The sequence below is a fragment of the Nerophis ophidion genome, linkage group LG02 (assembly GCF_033978795.1).
Source record: "Nerophis ophidion isolate RoL-2023_Sa linkage group LG02, RoL_Noph_v1.0, whole genome shotgun sequence".
Lineage (NCBI taxonomy): Eukaryota > Metazoa > Chordata > Actinopteri > Syngnathiformes > Syngnathidae > Nerophis > Nerophis ophidion.
The window spans coordinates 68,483,314-68,505,853 of record NC_084612.1 but is presented as its reverse complement, the minus strand read 5'-3'; positions in this window follow the sequence as shown (position 1 = coordinate 68,505,853).

Below are 22,540 nucleotides of genomic sequence, written 5' to 3'. Positions count from 1 at the left end.
TTGTAACCGTAAACTTTTTTTTTTTTTTACAAGGATAATCAATCAATCAATGTTTATTTATATAGCCCTAAATCACTAGTGTCTCAAAGGGCTGCACAAACCACAACGACATCCTCGGTAGAGCCCACATAAGGGTTAGGAAAACTCACAGTGGGACGTCGGTGACAGTGACTATAAGAAACCTTGGAGAGGACCGCATATGTGGGCAACCCCCTGCCCCCCCCCTCCCTAGGGGAGGATAAGTAAGCTATAGTTCAGTGGTTCTCAACCTTTTTTCAGTGATGTACTCCCTTTGAACATTTTTTTTTTATTCAAGTACCCCCTAATCAGAGCAAAGCATTTTTGGTTGAAAAAAAGAGATAAAGAAGTAAAATAAAGCACTATGTCATCAGTTTCGGATTTATTAAATGGTATAACAGTGCAAATTATTGCTAATTTGTAGTGGTCTTTCTTGAACTATTTGGAAAAAAAAAGATGTAAAAACAACTCAAACCCTTGTTGAAAAATAAACAAGTGATTCAATTATAAATAAAGATTTCTACACATAGAATTAATCAGATTTTCTCACTCAAACGGGGACAACAGGTCTATTATATATGTCATACTTGATCATTTCGCGATATTGCCATATTTTCGCAACTTTTGGTCGCTAATAAAAAAAATTCCTTGCCTGTACCGGAAGTAGCAGACGATGTTCGCGTGACGTCACTGGTTGTGGAGCTCTTTATATCTGAATATTGTTTATAATCATGGCCACCAGCAGCGAGAGCAATTCGGACCGAGAAAGCCACAATTTCCCCATTAATTTGAGCGAGGATTAAATATTCGTGGATGAGGAAAGTCAGAGTGAAGGACTAGAAAAAAGAAACAAAACTAGACGGCACAGCGATTCAGATGTTATTAGACACATTTACTAGGATAATTCTTGAAAATCCCTTATCTGCTTATTGTGTTATTGTTTTAGTGAGATTATTTGGTCGTACCTAAAAGTCAGAGTGGTGTGGGCACGGACGGGTGTGGTGACCGCCAGTATTTCTGAAGGAAGCCACGTTTCTCGACGAGTCGAAGCGAAGGCAGCCGTTGGGGCCGGGCTGAGATTTTTTTTTTTCCCTCCAACAACGGTGGAAGCATCCGACGGTCGGGGGCGGCCGGTGAGAGGAGGCAAGAGAGTTGCAGCTGCCTCTTTGATGGGTGCGTGCAGGAGGAACGACGTACACAAGCTCTCCACTCATGTCTACAGTAAGAGCCGACTTATTACCACCATTTTCTCACCGAAACCTGTCAGTTGACATGTGGTAGGGAACCATGTTCGCTTGACCGCTCTGTTCCATAGTAAAGCTTCACCGTCATCTTTCGGGAATGTAAACAAGGAAACACCGGCTGTGTTTGTGTTGCTAAAGGCGGCCGCAATACACCGCTTCCCACCTACATCTTTCTTCTTTGACGTCTCCATTATTAATTGGACAAATTGCAAAAGATTCAGCAACACAGATGTCCAGAATACTGTGGTATCATGCGATGAAAAGAGGCGACTTACAGCTGTGAACGGTACTGGACCAAAACGTCCTCGACAATGCGTGACGTCACACGCACGCGTCATCATTCCGCGACGTTTTAGCAGGATACTTCCGCGCAAAATTTAAAATTGCAATTCAGTAAACTAAAAAGGCCGTATTGGCATGTGTTGCAATGTTAATATTTCATCATTGATATATAAACTATCAGACTGCGTGGTCAGTAGTAGTGGGTTTCAGTAGGCCTTTAAATTGCCCTCTTTGGGGATTGTAATACAGATCCATCTGGATTCATCAACTTAATTCTAAACATTTCTTCACAAAAAAGAAATCTTTAACAATATTTATGGAACATGTCCACAAAAAAAAGCTGTCAACACTGAATATTGCATTGTTGTCATTTTTTTTTCACAGTTTATAAACTTACTGTCATAGTTTGTTGGTGTCGAACCCCAAGATGCAGAGATGGAGGCAGGCATTTGATAGGAAAACATGATTTAATTAAAACTATACAAGAACAAACAGAAAGCACGCAGGTGGGCGGATAAGAAACTAAGAGAGCTAGCATGGGAGCTAGAAAACAAAAAGGTACTTTAGCATGGAAAACAGAAGTCATACTTGTACTTAGAAAACAAAATGGAAGCAGGGAACAAAAAAACAGTAAGCTACACACATCTAACAAAATATAGCTTACCGCTACGCTGCAAACATACGACACGACAGGAGAGATATCGACATGACAATAATCCATCACTGACTGGAGGAACAAAGCAGGTAAAATATGAGCGGGCTGATTGACAACGTGTGTGGCCAGGTGCCAATCAGCCACAGCTGAAGGAGAACAGCACATAGGGAAAAAAAAACAGGAAACAGACAAAATAAGAGCACTTGACAGGAAATACTAAACACATAGGAAAAACTAAAACACAAACTGTCAGGGGAAAGCCTGACACTTACATTCATATTTTGTTGAAGTAGTATTCAATAAATATATTTCTAAAGGATTTTATGAATTGTTGCTATTTTTTAGAATATTTTTAAAGAATCTCACGTACCCCCATTTTAGAACCCCTGATCTATAGTTTGTATTAGTGTTGTAACGATACTGTCACACCTGGACTTGGATGAGGATAGTTTTCCCAAGGTGCAAAGCGTATGGAGTGGAAACGGCGAGAAGGTAAAAACATTTCTTTTTTTTAACACTAACTAAAAACAGGAACAAACAAAAGGCGCGCACAATGGCGGTAAAAAAGCTGACTAGGGAAACAAAAAGACTAGCACAAAGGCAATTGACTATGAACTATAAACAAAAACTTACTCGACATGGAAACGTGAACGAGACATGGATCAGAGCAAAGTGCGTAGCAGGTGGTAGTCGTGTGAAGGAGGTGATGTTGCCAGGCTGACTACCTGGTAACTGTGGCTTAAATAATACTATGGTGATTGAAAGCAGGTGCATGATATGGGGACAGGTGAAAACTAATGGGTTGGCATGGAAACAAAGCAAACAAGGAAGTGCAAAAGCAGAAAATAATGTCCAAAAAACAAAACCGAACACGACCAAAACAAAATACGATCCCATGGGCGTGACAGATACCAATATTTTGGTACTGGTACTAAAATGATTTCGGTACTATTCTAAATAAAGGAGACCACCACATCTGAGGTCCTCTCCAAGGTTTCTCATAGTCAGCATTGTCACTGGCGTCCCACTGGATGTGAAGTCTCCCTGCCCACTGGTTGTAATGATTTGTGCAGTCCTTTGAGACATTTGTGATTTGGGGCTATATAAATAAACATTGATTGATTGATAAAGAAGGAAAAATACATATATAAGTCACATTTTTGGGGGAAATGTATTTGATAAAACCCAACACTGAGAATAGACATTTGAAAGGCAATTTAAAATAAATAAAGAATAGTGAACAACAGGCTGAATAAGTGTACGTTATATGAGGCATAAATAACCAACTGACTGTGTAAGCTACTAATAAAAGTTTCAATCAATCAATCAAAAGCTCAATAATACAAATATCAAATAAAAGTGAATAAAACTATATCTGCACATCAACAGTTTTGTCTGGATGCAAAACATTGAATCGTTAGACAATGAGGAGAAGGATCCCCTACCTGGCAACCCACTGACAATGATTAGCATACGAAAGACCAAAATCACAGCAAGTCAGGCATACCTTTGAAAACTGGTGTGTGAAGTTCCTTGCTCGCATGCGGCATCCAGTTTCCGCATATGGTGATACCGTTTATATCACGCAACCCGAGCTACTGCCAACTTCTAACACGACTGCATCGTCTTAGAATTCTAAGCACAGGCAGTCCCAGAGTGCAGAGAATAAAACAAACTGATCTTAAATCAGTCTCTCGGGCTCTCAACGAAGGCGAACACTTTCCTTCTCCCTCACTTTTGCTTCTTTTGCCTTGTCTTAACTTTCTTGAAGCCTTTTTTTTGCACTGCTCTCTAAAATGTAAACAATTGGATTGAATAACTTACCCTTTCAACAAAATTGACAGGATCTTCTTGACAAGAAGCACGGGTTCGGGGAAAATTGCTGTGGAGAGGCGGAGCCGACGGGCCGACGGCGGGGCAGGACACGCTTTGGCCCTGCTCAGGATGGCGGCCAGGAGGCGGGGAATACAGCGGAACGAAGAGGTTGGGCGTGCCGGGAGCGACGCTGCAGCAATCGAGATCAGGTGCGTGGCTCACACACCGGCTTACAATTTGCCTATCTACTCACAGTGTTTAAAAGGGGAGAAGGAGGAAAGATCAAGAGGAAGAGGTGGAAGAAAGCAACAAAATTTCCTGAGAATGAGCCCCAGAGGAAGACGACGACACCGGCAGCTGACGATCAGCGGAGGAGGAGCTGAAAAGCGACCCGATCGACAATAACGCTTTCGTATTTGCAAAAATAAAAGAGTCAAACCTGCTCGACACGATGTCGTTCCTGAATGGTCCATGCAACCCACACGACGACGGCTGGAGTCGTTCACACCTGCCTGTCCTGAAGTACGTTTGTCCTTCCATTTTGTCCACTAACAACGCTGAGATCATTATTCATGCGTCCGTTACGTTTCGTCTCGATTACTGCAACGTATTGTTTTCAGGTCTCCCCATGTCTAGCATGAAACGATTACAGTTGGTACAAAATGCGGCTGCTATACTTTTGACAAGAATAAAGAAGTTTGATCATATTCCGCTTATACTGGCTCACCTGCACTGGCTTCTTGTGCACTTAAGATGTGATTCTTGCCGATTGTATTGTTGTCATGTTTTTGTGATCATGTTTAGTTTGGCTATGTTCTGTTTGTTTTTTGCACTCTGGAAGTTCCTGTTTTTTCACTCCCTGTTTTGTTTCCATGACAACCCATTAGTTTTCACCTGTCCTCATGTCACGCACCTGATTTATTTGGACGTGCGCACCTGTTAATCACGTCACCTCCATTTGAGCCTGTAGTTGCCAGGCAGTCAGGATGGCGACATCACCCTCTACACACCCTTGTTATTCATGCTCATGATCCATGCTGCTCTTTTTCATGCTCGTTTCTTGTCACATTAAGTGATTTCTATTTTTTTTGTCCATAATTCTGCCTTTGTGCTAGTTTTTGTTTTCATAGCCAAGTTTTGTACCTCCACTGTGAGAGCCTTTTTGTTTACACCCTTTTTGTAGTTCTTTTGCGTTAATTTTAAAAGATGCATTTACCTTCACGCCATGTTTGATCCAGTCGCTTTGCACCACGGGGAAACAAACCTCACCAAAGTCCACGTCATGACAATTGTACCATATGTCCCGGCAAGAAATCTGTATCCAAAGAACTCCGGCTTATTAGTGATTCCCAGAGCCCAAAAAAAGTCTACAGAGCGTTTTCTATTCGGGCTCCGGTACTCTGGAATGCCCTCCAGGTAACAGTTAGAGATGCTACCTCAGTAGAAGCATTTAAGTCCCATCTTAAAACTCATTTGCATACTTTAGCCTTTAAATTAGACTCCTTTTTTACACCAGTTGATCTGCCGCTTCTTTTCTTTTCTGCTCTGCCCCCCTCTCCCTTGTCGTAGGGGTAGCACAGTTCCGGTGGCCATGGTTGAAGTGCTGGCTGTCCAGAGTTGGGACGCGGGGTGCATCGGTTGGGGACATCTCTGTGCTGCTGATCCGTCTCTGCTCGGGATGGTCTCCTGTTGGCCCCACTATGGACTGGACTCTCACTATTATGTTGGATCCACTATGAACCGGACTTCCACAATAATATGCTAGACCCACTCGACGTCCATTGCATCAGGTGGGGGGGGGGGGGCGGGGGGTCACCCACATATGCGGTCCTCTCCAAGGTTTCTCATAGTCATTCTCATTGACATCCCACTGGGTTGTGAGTTTTTCCTTGCCCTTATGTGTGATCTGAACCGAGGATGTCGTTGTGGCTTGTGCAGCCCTTTGAGACACTTGTGATTTAGGACTATATAAATAAACTTTGATTGATTGATTGATTGATCCACAAGATGGACTCTTGGGAGATGCTTGATGATTCCTTCAGGCGGGAAGTTGAAGACATTTAACTATTCGGAACCATGATAACAGGACATCTGCTGATGAAGTAAGCGTTGCCCTGATGCATCGACAAATTGGAGAATGCTGGCAGCTGTTCAAGATACCGACAAAGGTGCCATAAATGACTGAAGGATGGGCAGAGCCGTGGGCACTCAAACTTTTGTGATTTTGGAATAAATCACAAACTGGACAACATCTTGGAGTAGCTGTCTCCTCTGCAAAAGTATGATGAGTTTTCAGGACCGGAAATAGACAACTAAAAATAAATGTTTAAATGTGTTTTTGCACGCTCAAACACAAATACTCGAATCTGGATTGTTGGTATTTCAGATTGTTGGCAAGGACGACACACATCTATAATTTTGTTGACTTTTGTCGGATTAACTGGCTGTGTCGTTGCAAGTCTCAAGTTGTGTGTCATAATATGCATGTGTGCTTTTTTTTCCGGTCTCAAACTTCATTCCATTAGTTTAGTGATTTTCTTTTTAGGCAACACGTTTGGTAAAGTCAGGCTGATCCGGCATCAGAACAATGGAACAGCTACTCGTTCCCAAGCAGACTACAGAGGAAATGTTCCCTGAAGATAGTCTCATATCGAAGCCGTGGAGCGAGTAAGTTATTTATGAGGCTTCAGAATAAGAATGCCCTTCCCTTGCCACTGATTCAATTACATTGCATTAGTTTTATGAATCAGTGCGTGATCACATCCATGTGAATAAAACACATTAAATCCAGCTAAATAATTATTTACAAATGAAGGCTTTCATGTATAATTTAACTCAGAAGCATTATGAGAGTTGATCATAATTTCCGGGGTAACGCTTGAACGAAACAGAATCGGTTCTTTGTTTTTTAATTCATGGGTGAACACGCTGCCCACAAAAAGTTTGGGATTTTTCCGCTTGCAAGTGAAATTTCAGCACTATAACGTTTACAGGTGAACTTTTTGACTATTTTTAAACTTTTGAACGCACATATCTAACTCTTCAATTTCTCTTGAATTTTTGCACAATTTGCCGTCCAACAAGGAACCGGACGGTCAAATTTGCAACTGTGCGATCCATAAATGCGCCGATACATTTGATATGATGAAGCCAAAACAACACTGATCATGGCCACCAGCAGTGAGAGCGATTCTGACCATGAAAGCGACAATTTCCCCCATTAATTTGAGCGAGGATGAGAGATTCGTGGATGAGGAAAGTGAGAGTGAAGGACTAGAATTTTTTTTTTTTTTTTAAACTAGACAGCAGAGCGATTTAGATGTTACCAGACAAATTTACTAGGATAATTCTGGAAAATCCCTTATCTTATTGTGTTACTACTGTTTTAGTGAGATTATTTGGTCGTAGCTGTACAACCTGAAAGTCGGAGGGGTGTTGCAACAGGTGTGGTGACCGCCAGTGTCTCTGAGGGAAGCCACATTTCGAGACGAGGCGAAGGCGGCCGGTGGGGCCGGGTTGACATTTTTGCTGAAAGGATTTAGTAGAGAACATCGAGGAAAAAGTTTGCCACTTTTGGTCACTACTAAAAAAAGCCTTGCCTGTACCGGAAGTAGCAGACGATGTGCGCGTGACGTCACGGGTTGTGGAGCTCCTCACATCCTCACATTGTTTATAATCATGGCCACCAGCAGCGAGAGCGATTCTGACGAAGAAAGTGACAATTTCCCCCATTAATTTGAGCGAGGATGAGAGATTTGTGGATGAGGAAAGTGAGAGTGAAGGACTAGAAAATATATATATTTTTTAAACTAGACGGCAGAGCGATTTAGATGTTACTAGACAAGTTTACCAGGATACTTCTGGAAAATCCCTTATCTTATTGTGTTACTAGTGTTTTAGTGAGATTATCTGGTCGTAGCTGTACAACCTGAAAGTCGGAGGGGTGTGGCCACAGGTGTGGTGACCGCCAGTGTCTCTGAGGGAAGTCACATTTCTCGACGAGGCGAAGGCGGCCGGTGGGGCCGGGCTGACATTTTTGCTGAAAGGATTTAGAAGAGAACATCGACGATAAAGTTTGCAACTTTTGGTCGCTAATAAAAAAAGCCTTGCCTGTACCGGAAGTAGCAGACGATGTGCGCGTGACGTCACGGGTTGTGGAGCTCCTCACATCCTCACATTGTTTATAATCATGGCCACCAGCAGCGAGAGCGATTCTGACCATGAAAGCGACAATTTCCCCCATTAATTTGAGCGAGGATGAGAGATTCGTGGATGAGGAAAGTGAGAGTGAAGGACTAGAATGTTTTTTTTTTTTAAACTAGACGGCAGAGCGATTTAGATGTTACTAGACAAATTTACTAGGATAATTCTGGAAAATCCCTTATTTTATTGTGTTACTAGTGTTTTAGTGAGATTATCTGGTCGTAGCTGTACAACCTGAAAGTCGGAGGGGTGTGGCCACAGGTGTGGTGACCGCCAGTGTCTCTGAGGGAAGCCACATTTCTCGACGAGGCGAAGGCGGCCGGTGGGGCCGAGCTGACATTTTTGCTGAAAGGATTTAGTAGAGAACATCGAGGATAAAGTTTGCGACTTTTGGTCGCTAATAAAAGAAGCCTTGCCTGTACCGGAAGTAGCAGACGATGTGCGCGTGACGTCACGGGTTGTAGAGCTCCTCACATCCTCACATTGTTTATAATCATGGCCACCAGCAGCGAGAGCGATTCTGACCATGAAAGCGACAATTTCCCGAATTAATTTGAGCGAGGATGAGAGATTCGTGGATGAGGAAAGTGAGAGTGAGGGACTAGAAAATAAAAAAAATAAAAAACTAGACGGCAGAGTGATTTAGATGTTACTAGACAAATTTACTAGGATAATTCTGGAAAATCCCTTATTTTATTGTGTTACTAGTGTTTTAGTGAGATTATCTGGTCGTAACTGTACAACCTGAAAGTCAGAGGGGTGTGGCCACAGGTTTGGTGACCGCCAGTGTCTCTGAGGGAAGCCACATTTCTCGACGAGGCGAAGGCGGCCGGTGGGGCCGGGCTGACATTTTTGCGGAAAGGATTTAGTAGAGAACATCGACGATAAAGTTCACAACTTTTGGTCGCTAATAAAAAAGCCTTGCCTGTACCGGAAGTAGCAGACAATGTGCGCGTGACGTCACGGGTTGTAGAGCTCCTCACATCCTCACATTGTTTACAATCATGGCCACCAGCAGCGAGAGCGATTCTGACCATGAAAGCGACAATTTCCCCCATTAATTTGAGCAGGGATGAGAGTTTCGTGGATGAGGAAAGTGAGAGTGAAGGACTAGAAAAAAAAAAATTAAAAGAACTAGACGGCAGAGCGATTGAGATGTTACTAGACAAATTTACCAGGATAATTCTGGAAAATCCCTTATCTTATTGTGTTACTAGTGTTTTAGTGATATTATCTGGTCGTAGCTGTACAACCTGAAAGTCGGAGGTGTGTGGCCACAAGTGTGGTGACCGCCAGTGTTTCTGAGGGAAGCCACATTTCTCGACGAGGCGAAGGCGGCCGGTGGGGCCGGGCTGACATTTTTGCTGAGAGGATTTAGTAGAGAAAATCGATGATTCTGTTTGCAACTTTTGGTCGCTAATAAAAAAAGCCTTGCCTGTACCGGAAGTAGCAGACGATGTGCGCGTGACGTCACGGGTTGTGGAGCTCCTCACATCTGAACATTGTTTACTTTCTGAGCATGGAAATGTAAAAAAAACAAAACAAAAAACAAAACAATGAAAGTTTCAATTGTACGTGGCTTGTATATATGCATTTTCATGAAAGGAATACAAATAAATGATGATGATGATCATGGCCACCAGCAGCGAGAGCGATTCGGACCGAGAAAGCGACGTTTTCCCCATTAATTTGAGCGAGGATGAAACATTCGTGGATAAGGAAAGTGAGAGTGAAGGACTAAAAAATAAATAAATAAATAAAATAGTTTAGCAGAGCGATTCAGATGTTATTAGACACGTTTACTAGGATAAGTCTGGAAAATCCCTCATCTGCTTATTGTGTTACTAGTGTTTCAGTGAGATTATATGGTCGTACCTGTACAGCCTGAAAGTCGGAGGGGTGTGGCCACGGGCGTGGTGACCGCCAGTGTCTCCGTTTCTCGACGAGGCGAAGGCAGCCGGTCGGGGCGGGCTGAGATTTTTTGACAGGCGCAGGAGGAACGACGCAAGCTCTCCGCTCATGTCTACGGTAAGAGGTGACTTATTACCACCATTTTCTCACCAAAACCTGCCAGTTGACATGTGGTATGGAACCATGTTCGCTTGACCGCTCTGTTCTATAGTACAACTTCACCATCAGTAGAAGCATTTAAGTCTCACCTTAAAACTCATTTGTATACTCTAGCCTTTAAATAGACTCCCTTTTTAGACCAGTTGATCTGCCGTTTCTTTTCTTTTTCTTCTATGTCCCACTCTCCCTTGTGGAGGGGGTCCGGTCCGATCCGGTGGCCATGTACTGCTTGCCTGTGTATCGGCTGGGGACATCTCTGCGCTGCTGATCCGCCTCCGCTTGGGATGGTTTCCTGCTGGCTCCGCTGTGAAGGGGACTCTCGCTGCTGTGTTGGATCCGCTTTGGACTGGACTCTCGCGACTGTGTTGGATCCATTATGGATTGAACTTTCATGCGACTGTGTTGGATCCATTATGGATTGAACTTTCATGCGACTGTGTTGGATCCATTATGGATTGAACTTTCACAGTATCATGTTAGACCCGCTCGACATCCATTGCTTTCCTCCTCTCCAAGGTTCTCATAGTCATCATTGTCACCGACGTCCCACTGGGTGTGAGTTTTCCTTGCCCTTATGTGGGCCTACCGAGGATGTCCTAGTGGTTTGTGCAGCCGATTGAGACACTAGTGATTTAGGGCTATATAAGTAAACATTGATTGATTGATTGATTGATCATCTTTCCGGAATTTAAACAATGAAACACCAGCTATGTTTGTGTTGCTAAAGGCGGCCGCAATACACCGCTTCCCACCTACAGCTTTCTTCCTTGACGTCTCCATTATTCATTGAACATATTGCAAAAGATTCAGCAACACAGATGTCCATAATACTGTGCGATTATGTGATGAAAAGAGACGACTTATAGCTGTGAACCGTGCTGGAACAAAATGTCCTCTACAATGTGTGACGTCACACACATCATACCGTCATCATACCGCAACGTTTTAGCATGATTCTTCCGCGCGAAATTAAACATTGCAATTTAGTAAACTAAAAAGGCCGTATTGGCATGTGTTGCAATGTTAATATTTCATCATTGATATATAAACTATCAGACTGCGTGGTCGGTAGTAGTGGGTTTCAGTAGGCCTTTAAGAGTAGTTTCAATGCAATGGATTCGATTCAAATCGCGCTTTTCTAGACACTCAACTGAGAACCACAGTCATTCACTTCACATTCACACATTGATAGTCCGTCCATCCATCCATTTTTCAACCGCTTATCCGGAATTGGGTCGCGGGGACCACAGCTCCAGCAGAGACCCCCAGACTTCCCTCTCCAGAGCAACATTAGTAACTTCCTCCTGGGGGATCCCGAAGCGTTCCCAGGCCAGAGAGGAGATGTAATCTCCCCATCTGGTCCTAGGCCTTCCGCGGGGTCTCCTCCCAGTGGGATGTGCGACAAGGACCACCCTAGGGAGACGCTCGTGAGGCATCCGCACGAGATGCCCGAACCACCTAAGCTGGCTCCTTTCCAAGCAACGGCTCTACTCCGAGTCTCTCTCATAGGTTTTACCATTAATTTTAAAAGTTAAAGTACGAGGCATTTGACCCATCCCTACAAGGGAGCAGTGAGCAGCAGCGGTGGCCGCGCCCAGGAATCGATTGGCGATTTAATCCCCAATTCCAACCCTTGATGCTGAGTGCCAAGCAGGGAGGTAATGGGTCCCATTTGGGTTATTCTTTTCTGTTCATTCAACTTCTGCCGGTGTTTCAAGGCATTAACCCACACTAAGCAACGGCATTGACATTCTTCAAGTACGAAACAAAAAAAAACAGTCAACTACGAAGAACATTTTTCAGATTTTTCAGATTTTTAAATAACTGCGTGACCCTGGGAGTAAGACAAAGAAAAAACATGCTTTGTCCGAGATTGGACGCAAGGTCGCCGAGAGCTGGAACTGACAAGCATGGCGGCGTTTCCACCTTGACGCACCTCAGATGCTCCATCAGTCATCCACAAGTTTGCTGACAGAAGCGGGCAAAGCTGATGGATTGACTGAAAGAGAGATGGAGTGTTTTTTTTTTTTTTACTGCAAAAAAATATAATAATGTACGGTAGAAAAATGGATGGATGGAGGGTACCGACTCAATAAATGCTGCATGGGATATTTCAATGTAAGTCCGTCTGGATTGAAGTGTTTCCGCCTGATAATTGCTTGTGATTGATTTAATTTGTGCTAATTGCGACAAACACGCTGGGGTATTGACCATTGACCTTGTTCAAAGGTTGACTTCATTCAGCCGAGACGTTGTACTGTACACAGATAAGGACGGCAGCTGGAATGCGTGCTTTAAAGGCCACTGCTGGCTAGTATTGACAACCACTAAAGATATTAACTTGGACAGGTGCAGTTTTATCTTAACTGGGCATTGTGGCTGTATGTGGCTCAAATGTCCGCATTTCATTTCTTACAAGGTTCCTAAGCCAAAGCTTTGGGGAGCAGGACTGCAGTTTTTAGAAATAACGCCAGATGCCTGTAGTATTCGTGTTAACAGCATGTTTTGATTGATTGATTGAGATAGGCGCCAGCGCCCCCCGTGACCCCAAAAGGGAATAAGCGGTAGAAAATGGATGGATGGATGGATGGATGATTGAAACTTTTGTTAGTAGATTGCAGAGTTCAGTACATATTCCGTACTATTGACGTCTAAATGGTAACACCCGAATAAGTTTTTCAACTTGTTTAAGTCGGGGTCCACGCTAATCAATTCATGGTAACAATAATGTTGACATTTACAGTTGGTAAAAAAAAACAAAAAAACGGTATATCAAAGATGAATAAAAAACATTGGGTTTTGATTGATTGATTGATTGATTGATTGAAACTTTTATTAGTAGATTGCACAGTACAGTACATATTCCGTCCAATTGACCACTAAATGGTAACACCCGAATACGTTTTTCAACTTGTTTAAGTTGGGGTCCACGTTAATCAATTCATGGTACAAATATATACTATCAGCATAATACAGTCATCACACAAGTAAATCATACATTTAATTATTTACATTATTTACACTCCGGGGGGTGGGATGAAGAGCTTTGGTTGATATTAGTACTTCAGTCAGAGAGAATGAGTTAAGATTTTTGTTAGATCGGAATCTGGGTTTAACGTGGTTTGTGTAGCTCCCCCTGGTGTTGTGGTTATGGCGGTCATTTACGTTAAGGAAGTAGTTTGACATGTACTTCTGTATCAGGGAGGTGTAGCGGATTTTATAGACTAGGCTCAGTGCAAGTTGTTTTACTCTGTCCTCCACTCTGAGCCAGCCCACTTTGGAGAAGTGGGTTGGAGTGAGGTGTGATCTGGGGTGGAGGTCTAAAATTAAACGAACTAGCTTGTTCTGGGATGTTTGGAGTCTAGATTTGAGGGTTTTTGAGGTTCTGGGGTACCAGCAGGTGCAAGCGTAATCGAAAAATGGTTGAATGAGAGTTCCCTTTAGAATCTTCAAGGTGCTTTTGTTGAACAGAGAGGAGATTCTGTAGAGGAATCTCATTCTTTGGTTGACCTTTTTGGATACCTTGGTTGCCATTTTATCACAGGAAATATTAGCCTCTGGAATGGAAGCTAGGTAGGTGATCTCATCCTTCCTGGTGATAACAATGTCACCCACTTTTATAGTGAAGTCACTGACTTTCTTAAGGTTGATATGGGACCCAAATAGGATGGATTTAGTTTTACCTAAGTGTATCGATAGCTTGTTGACAGCAAGCCAGGTGCAAATATTAAGGAGTTCGGCACTGAGGATTTGTTCCACCTGTGACTTGTCCTTGCCAGATACCAGCAGGGCCGAGTCATCCGCAAACAGGAACAATTGCATAACATAAATAATGTTGGTAACTTTGCTGAGATATTAAACCTGCGATATCATACAATATACAGAAAGATACATGATAAGTGGATTTACTTTTAGCCATTCCAAGGCTTGCAGAGAATTATGCAACTTCCTGTGGACCATGTGACTTGTGGATATGGATGAAACGGTATAAGGATAAACTGCGGTAAAATTTAAGACGGTTAGTAATACCGATTACATTTTTGGTAACACTTCAGTATGGGGAACGTATGAACCATTGATTAGTTGCTTATTAACATAGGGTTAGGGTTAGGTTTAGGTTTAGGGTAGGGTTAGGGTTGGGTTTGGCGTTAGGGAAGACTCTTAGTTAATGGCTTACTGGTTGTATAATAAGGCTATGCAGAATAAGGCATTAATAAGTAATTAACAGCCAATATTTTACTAATTTGCATGTTAATAAGCAACTAATTAATGCTTCATATGTTCCCCACGGTGGAAGAGGGTTAGTGCATCTGCCTCACAATACGAAGGTCCTGGGTTCGATCCTGCGCTCTGGATCTTTCTGTGTGGGGTTTGCATGTTCTCCCCGTAACTGCGTGGGTTCCCTCCGGGTACTCCGGCTTTCTCCCACCTTCAAAAACATGCACCTGGGCATAGGTTGATTGGCAAGACTAATTTGGCCCTAGTGTGTGAATGTTATTCAATCAATCAATCAATGTTTACTTATATAGCCCTAAATCACTAGTGTCTCAAAGGGCTGCACAAACCACTACGACATCCTCGGTAGGCCCACATAAGGGCAAGGAAAACTCACACCCAGTGGGACACCGGTGACGATAATGACCCAGTGGGACGTCGGTGACAATGATGACTATGAGAACATGATACTGTGATACTGATGATACTGATGACTATGAGAACATATGAGAACATGATACTGTGAAAGATCAATCCATAATGGATCCAACACAGTCGCGAGAGTCCAGTCCAAAGCGGATCCAACACAGCAGCGAGAGTCCCGTTCACAGCGGAGCCAGCAGGAAACCATCCCAAGCGGAGGCTGATCAGCAGCGCAGAGATGTCCCCAGCCGATACACAGGCGAGCAGTACATGGCCACCCGATCGGACCGGACTCCCTCCACAAAGGAGAGTGGGACATAGAAGAAAAAGAAAAGAAACGGCAGATCAACTGGTCTAAAAAGGGAGTCTATTTAAAGGCTAGAGTATACAAATGAGTTTTAAGGTGAGACTTAAATGCTTCTACTGAGGTGGCATCTCGAACTGTTACCGGGAGGGCATTCCAGAGTACTGGAGCCCGAAATGAAAAAGCTCTACAGCCCGCAGACTTTTTTTGGGCTTTGGGGATCACTAATAAGCCGGAGTCCTTTGAACGCAGATTTCTTGCCGGGACATATGGTACAATACAATCGGCAAGATAGGATGGAGCTAGACCGTGTAGTATTTTATACGTAAGTAGTAAAACCTTAAAGTCACATCTTAAGTGCACAGGAAGCCAGTGCAGGTGAGCCAGTACAGGCATAATGTGATCAAACTTTCTTGTTCTTGTCAAAAGTCTAGCAGCCGCATTTTGTACCAACTGTAATCTTTTAATGCTAGATATGGGGAGACCCGAAAATAATACGTTACAGTAGTCGAGGCGAGACGTAACAAACGCATGGAAAAATAGTCTCAGCGTTTTTAGTGGACAGAATTGAGCGAATTTTAGCGATATTGCGGAGATGAAAGAAGGCCGTTTTAGTAACGCTTTTAATGTGTGCCTCAAAGGAGAGAGTTGGGTCGAAGATAATACCCAGATTCTTTACCGTGTCGCCTTGTTTAATTGTTTGGTTGTCAAATGTTAGAGTTGTATTATTAAATAGAGTTCGGTGTCTAGCAGGACCGATAATCAGCATTTGAGACACTAGTGATTTAGGGCTATATAAGTAAACATTGATTGATTGATTTCCGTTTTTTTGCCGTTGAGTTGCAAAAAGTTAGCGGACATCCATTGTTTAATTTCATTAAGACACGCCTCCAGCTGACTACAATCCGGTATGTTGGTCAGCTTTAGGGGCATGTAGAGTTGGGTGTCATCAGCATAACAGTGAAAGCTAACACCGTATTTGCGTATGATGTCACCTAGCGGCAGCATGTAGATGCTGAAGAGTGCAGGGCCAAGGACCGAACCCTGGGGAACTCCACACGTTACCTTAACGTAGTCCGAGGTCACATTGTTATGGGAGACACACTGCATCCTATCAGTAAGATAAGAGTTAAACCAAGACAGGGCTAAGTCCGACATACCAATTCGTGTTTTGATACGTTCTAATAAAATATTATGATCGACAGTATCGAAAGCAGCGCTAAGATCGAGGAGCAGCAACATAGATGACGCATCAGAATCCATCGTTAGCAATAGATCATTAGTCATTTTTGCGAGGGCTGTCTCCGTCGAGTGATTTGCCCTGAAACCGGATTGAAAGGTTTCACATAGATTGTTAGACGCTAAGTGTTCATTTAACTGCTCCGCAACAATTTTTTCGAGGATTTTTGAAATAAAGGGAAGGTGAGATACCGGTCGGTAGTTTACCATGAGGTCAGGATCGAGGTTAGGTCTTTTAAGAAGAGGATGAATAACCGCTTTTTTGAATTATTATTTATTGTAAATGTTGTCCGTCTAATCTTTGTTGGCCCTGTGATGAGGTGGTGACTTGTCCAGGGTGTACACCACCTTCGGCCCGAATGCAGCTGAGATAGGCTTCAGCACCCCCCGGGACCCTGAAAAGGGACAAGCGGTAGAAAATGGATGGATGGATCTATTAAAAAACTAATTTCATGCTTCCTCACTAGTTCTCGTTCGGATATTGCCTTTTATTAGTCAAAAATATGCATATTCAAACAAAATAAATGTTACGAATTGTCAAGATAAGAATCCTAAAAACATCAGAGAGAACTTGTGTCGAAATAATAGGGAATTTGATTTCAACGCAGGGTAGAAACAAAAAATAAGGACTTGGGTGAAAACAGCACAACATACAAATAAGTGTAAAACAAAAACTAGACATGAATTTAGAATAAAGTCTAGGGGAATACCGAGCAAAAAAGTACAACAATTCAGTAAGCAAGAGGTAGCAGGTGATATCAGAGGCAAAGTTGGAATTGATGCACAAGTGAGGGGTTCTGGAAGCCGGAGTAGGACAGATTAGGCGCTCAACATGAAATCGACCGATAATTCCGTGTTGCAGCTTCTGGGAAACAGATTGAATAGGTAAGTCCCTAAGTGACAGTCATAACCTTTGTCCTGGTTTATAATGCAGTGCAGGATGACAATGGTGGTTGCCCAACTGCTGGTTACGATTGGAAGTGCGGGACAACGTCGCACGTGTGTTGCGCCACAGGCCAAAAATTGACGATCACAGTAGATTCAGCCTCCAAGAATACTAATTCCAGGCGTTGGAAACCATATTCAGCATGGAAAGGCGAAATCCAAGTGGCAGCAATGACATTGTGTTATGGGAATACTCAATCCAGGAGAGGTTTAGGGAACGCTAAGCAGGTTGTTAACAACAGACACAGCGGACGGTGACCTCCAAATCCTACTTGGTTTGCACTATCCGGCCGTAGTCTTGGGATGATACCCTGAAGCCAGATAGGCTGTTGCTCGCAGTGCCTTGTGAAACTCCTTACAGACGGCAGATGCAAACTGGGAACCCCAGACAGAGACCACATCGACAGGAATACCAGTAAGACGGCCGTCTCTAAGGTGGATGGAAGCTTGGGGAGGGCTGTGAATAGTACCAATCAACCATGTTACAATTTGGCAGAGAAAGTCCTGTGATGAAGTTCAGTTGTGAGACAATGGTCGAGAAGGAATGGGGAGAGGTCTCAGGAGTCCAGTGGGAGCCCGGTGAGATGGCTTATTGCAGGCACAGACAGAAACAACAAATTCTGTGAGATATTTCCTCATGAAGTCCCCTGTAGGATCCGAGATGGGGGACTAATGGGTTCTAGGAGGTCATCCTCTACAACTGGAGAGTGTTAACATAGGAAAGGTATCAGGTTGGCCATTCACAGTCAGAGAGTAATTGACCTGGACAGGAATAAAGCCTCCCGTTCCTGTCTGGGATTCAGTCTCAGGGCGTAACAAATATAGGCCAGGTTCTTATGATCCGTGAAAATGCTAAAAGGTTGTTGTGAGCTTCTGATACCATGGCCAAAAGTTTACAGTTACTCATGTCGTGATGTTTTTCAACCAAAACCAGACGACGACAGAGGAAGGCACAGGGGTGCGGTTTCCCCTTTTGGAGGAACTACGCTAAGTGAGGTTGGCACCAACACCGGAGTCAGAAGTGTCGACCTCGACAAAAAACATGGAGGAAATATCAGGATGGCCAAGCACAGTAGCAGAAGTAAACGACCTTCTAGGTTAGCAAATGTAGTGTTCGCTTCGGAAAAACGATCCGGACTAGAGAGGATAGGGCAGGATGCTGGCATGCTGTCAGTGGGAGTCGATGTTGTCCATGCGTGTCTCTTGGCGTGCAGCCAGAACACTCACATTAGTGCCCAATTCGGCAAGTTGGCTTTCCTCGTGGAGTAGAGGCTGGGGATGCTTGTGGAAATCTCCCTCAAGAGTGTCCATCTCTGTGGAGTCCATGTCTTTACGGGATATTTTGTTAAAAACTCTCCAGATAAGACTGCTACAAAAACAAGAGAAGACTGTTGTAGCAAATTAAGGTAAGAAACGGCACGAATGAGAAATACACAAAACTAGACAACAATATAACGAAAGGAAGGGTAGGTGGTACACAAATACAGTAAGTCGGTAGCAAGTGAGCAAATCCATTTTTAGTAGAAAAGCCATACAACTCTCTTTACATGAGGCCCCTGATGTTAAAAAATGGAGAAAAATAAGTTTCTATTTTGTGTCCTCTTCTACTGATGTTTTCCTCAAGATGCTCAAGGAAACATTGAAAAAACTTGAGGAAAGATGGGCGATAGAGAGAAGGGAGTCCCAGAAATGGCAAATCTTCTATATTTTTGTTTGGGTCGTAATGTAACTTATCCGTTTTGAAGTAATCAAGGACCTGGGTGACAAAAAAAATTGCAATTATTAAGCGCTAAAAGTGATAGTTTCACGTCTTTATCTACATTGTCTATGCAGGGAAATGGGCTCCAGTTCTGTAGCTGACATCCCACCAACTGGGGGAGCCATAACGAGTCTGGCGTTGGAAAGGGGGCGTTCCAAGTACAGTGAATTATCTACCCATTATTTAACAACAAATTGATATTAAGGGAGCAAAACATACATTACGAGATCCTGTTAGTGAGTTCAAAAGCGCTATGAAGATTCTAACAGGAACTCTCATTTAACCCTTTTTCGATTACACATGCACCTCCTGGTACCCCAGCCCCTCCAAAACCCTCAAATCTAGACTCCGAACATCCCAGAACAAGCTAGTCAGTTTACTTCTAGTCCTCCACTCCAGATCACACCTCACTCCTACCCACTTCTCCAAAGTGGGCTGGCTCAGGGTGGAGGACAGAGTAAAACAACTTGCACCGAGCCTGGTCTATAAAAAATCCGCTACACCTCCCTGATACCGAAGTACATGTCAAACTACTTCCTTAACGTAAATGACCGCTATAACCACAACACCAGGGGAAGCTCCACTAAACCACGTTAAACCCAGATTCTGATCTAACAAAGGTCTTAACTCATTCTCCTTCTATGCCACATCAATGCTGAACACACTCCCAACAGGTGTAAAAGAAAGTGCATCTCTATCCTCCTTTAAAACCACACTAAAAGAACATCTCCAGGCAACTTCAACCCTAAACTAACACCCTCCCACCTCCACATCCCAACTCCCCGGATTGTAAATAATCAAATTAAATAATCAAATGTATATACTTGTTCTTATCCTTTCTGAACATATCCTACCAAGTCAGATCTACACTGTTTCAATGTTAATTCCTCAGATGATGCAATTGTTGATGACTGAAGTGCTGATATCAACCAAACCAACCCTTCACGAGGCGGCTGTTAGACACCATCCACCATTGGGAGGAGGAGCTCCTGGTTGCCAGTGTTCCCTGCGAGTCCCAACTGGAGGCTGGGTGGGCTCCAACGGAGCCTTCGCTGGACTGGCAGGAAGAGCGGGAGCCAGCAGCTGAGCCAGGCTGGGCGCCTGTAGTCAACGTGGTGTAGGAACCGGCGGTCGACGCGGTGCCGGGACCGGTGATTGACATGGTGCTGGCACAGGGGATCGCCATGGAGCCGGTACAAAGAAGATGCCGGGGGTGGCCAAGCTGGCCGGAAAGCTGGAACCGGCGGCCGTGCCAGGACAAGAGCACAGGAGACGACAGCCGAGTCGGGCGGGGAGCCGGAACCGGCGGCCGAGTCGTTGGGAGAAGGTCCGGTGATTGACATGGTGCTGGCACAGGAGATCGCCATGGAGCCGGTACAAAGAAAATGCCGGGGGTGGCCGAGCTGGCCGGAAAGCTGGAATCACCGGCCGAGCCAGGAGGAGAGCCGGAACCGGCGGCCGAGCCAGGACAAGAGCACAGGAGACGACAGCCGAGTCGGGCGGGGAGCCGGAACCGGCGGCAGAGTCGTTGGGAGAAGGTCCGGTGATTGACATGGTGCTGGCACAGGAGATCGCCATGGAGCCGGTACAAAGAAGATGCCGGGGGTGGCCGAGCTGGCCGGAAAGCTGGAATCACCGGCCGAGCCAGGAGGAGAGCCGGAACCGGCGGCCGAGCCAGGACAAGAGCACAGGAGACGACAGCCGAGTCGGGCGGGGAGCCGGAACCGGCGGCCGAGTTGTTGGGAGAAGGTCCGGTGATTGACATGGTGCTGGCACAGGGGATCGCCATGGAGCCGGTACAAAGAAGATGCCGGGGGTGGCCGAGCTGGCCGGAAAGCTGGAATCACCGGCCGAGCGAGGAGGAGAGCCGGAACCGGCAGCCTAGCCAGGACAAGAGCACAGGAGACGACAGCCGAGTCGGGCGGGGAGCCGGAACCGGCGGCCGAGTCGTTGGGAGAAGGTCCAAGCCTGCACAAACCTGGCTTTCAAGTCTTCCAAGAATTGTGTGGTCCAGAACGACGGCTGGTTGTCGCCGACAGGGGTTCCCTTGAGGTCAAAGTCTGGCTCGAGGATTATGTTGAGAACTCGCATGGCTGCAGTTGTAGTGACCCCAAGATGCAGGAACCAGGAGAACAACCAGCAGGTAAGATGATATTAAGATACTCAAAACAGAAAAGGAAGCGGTGAAGTACACATCAGAGGTTCTCAAACAACAAGTAATCCTCGAGCACTGAGGAGCAGGCGAGGCAGGCATAAATAAAAGCCTGCTGATTATCACCAGGTGCGGCCCGGCTGCCAATCAGCAGCAGGTGAGGAGAAAACAGCGCTCAGCGGGAAAAGCAGGAAATTGAACCAAAATAAGAGCACTGATAGGAAATAAACACAAAACAAGGACGCGCAAACATAAATGAAGTGAAATATGGTCACAAAATCAAAATTGTATGACATTAGGAGTGCATAACTTTGAAGTATTTAAATGTATTAGCAAAAAAGGAATGACAGTTTTGGTATTCAGTTTTCTTTATTCCATTTGGGGCCTAAAATTGCAACAGCCATCACCCATCAAAGGCTTTCTCTCATGTCCTGGTGATCATGTTTAGTTTGGCTATGTTCTGTTTGGTTTTTGGATTTTGTTCCTGTTTTTTCACTCCCTGTTTTGTTTCCGTGACAACCCATTAGTTTTCACCTGTCCTCACATCACGCACCTGATTCATTTGGGCTAATGCAACTGCTGTTAATCATTTAAGCCTGCATTTGCCAGGCAATCAGCCTGGCGACATCACCCTCTATACACCCTCGTTATTCATGCTGATGATTCTTGCTGCTCTTTTTCATGCTCTTTTCTCGTTCCTAGTAAGTTTTCTCTATGCATGCCATACTTAGCAGGTTTTGTTTTATGTTCATAGTTCTGCCTTTGTGCGAATTTGTGTTTATACCCACTGTTTTTGTACTACTTTTGAGTGTTAAAATTAAAAGATGTCATTACCTTCACGCCATGTCCGATCCAGTCGCTTCGCACCTTGGGAAAACAATCAACGCCATAGTCCTAGTCTTGACACTTTCAACCAAGAGTTTCGGATGCTATTTGAATAAACTCTGTTTTTATTTATTTATTTATTTTTTTTTACACACAGCAAGTACACCATCATGTTTAAATACAAACCCTGTTTCCATATGAGTTGGGAAATTGTGTTAGATGTAAATGTAAACGGAATAAAATGATTTGCAAATCCTTTTCAACCCATATTCAGTTGAATGTGCTACAAAGACAAGATATTTGATGTTCAAACTCATAATCTTTATTTTTTTTTGCAAATAATAATTAACTTAGAATTTCATGGCTGCAACACGTGCCAAAGTAGTTGGGA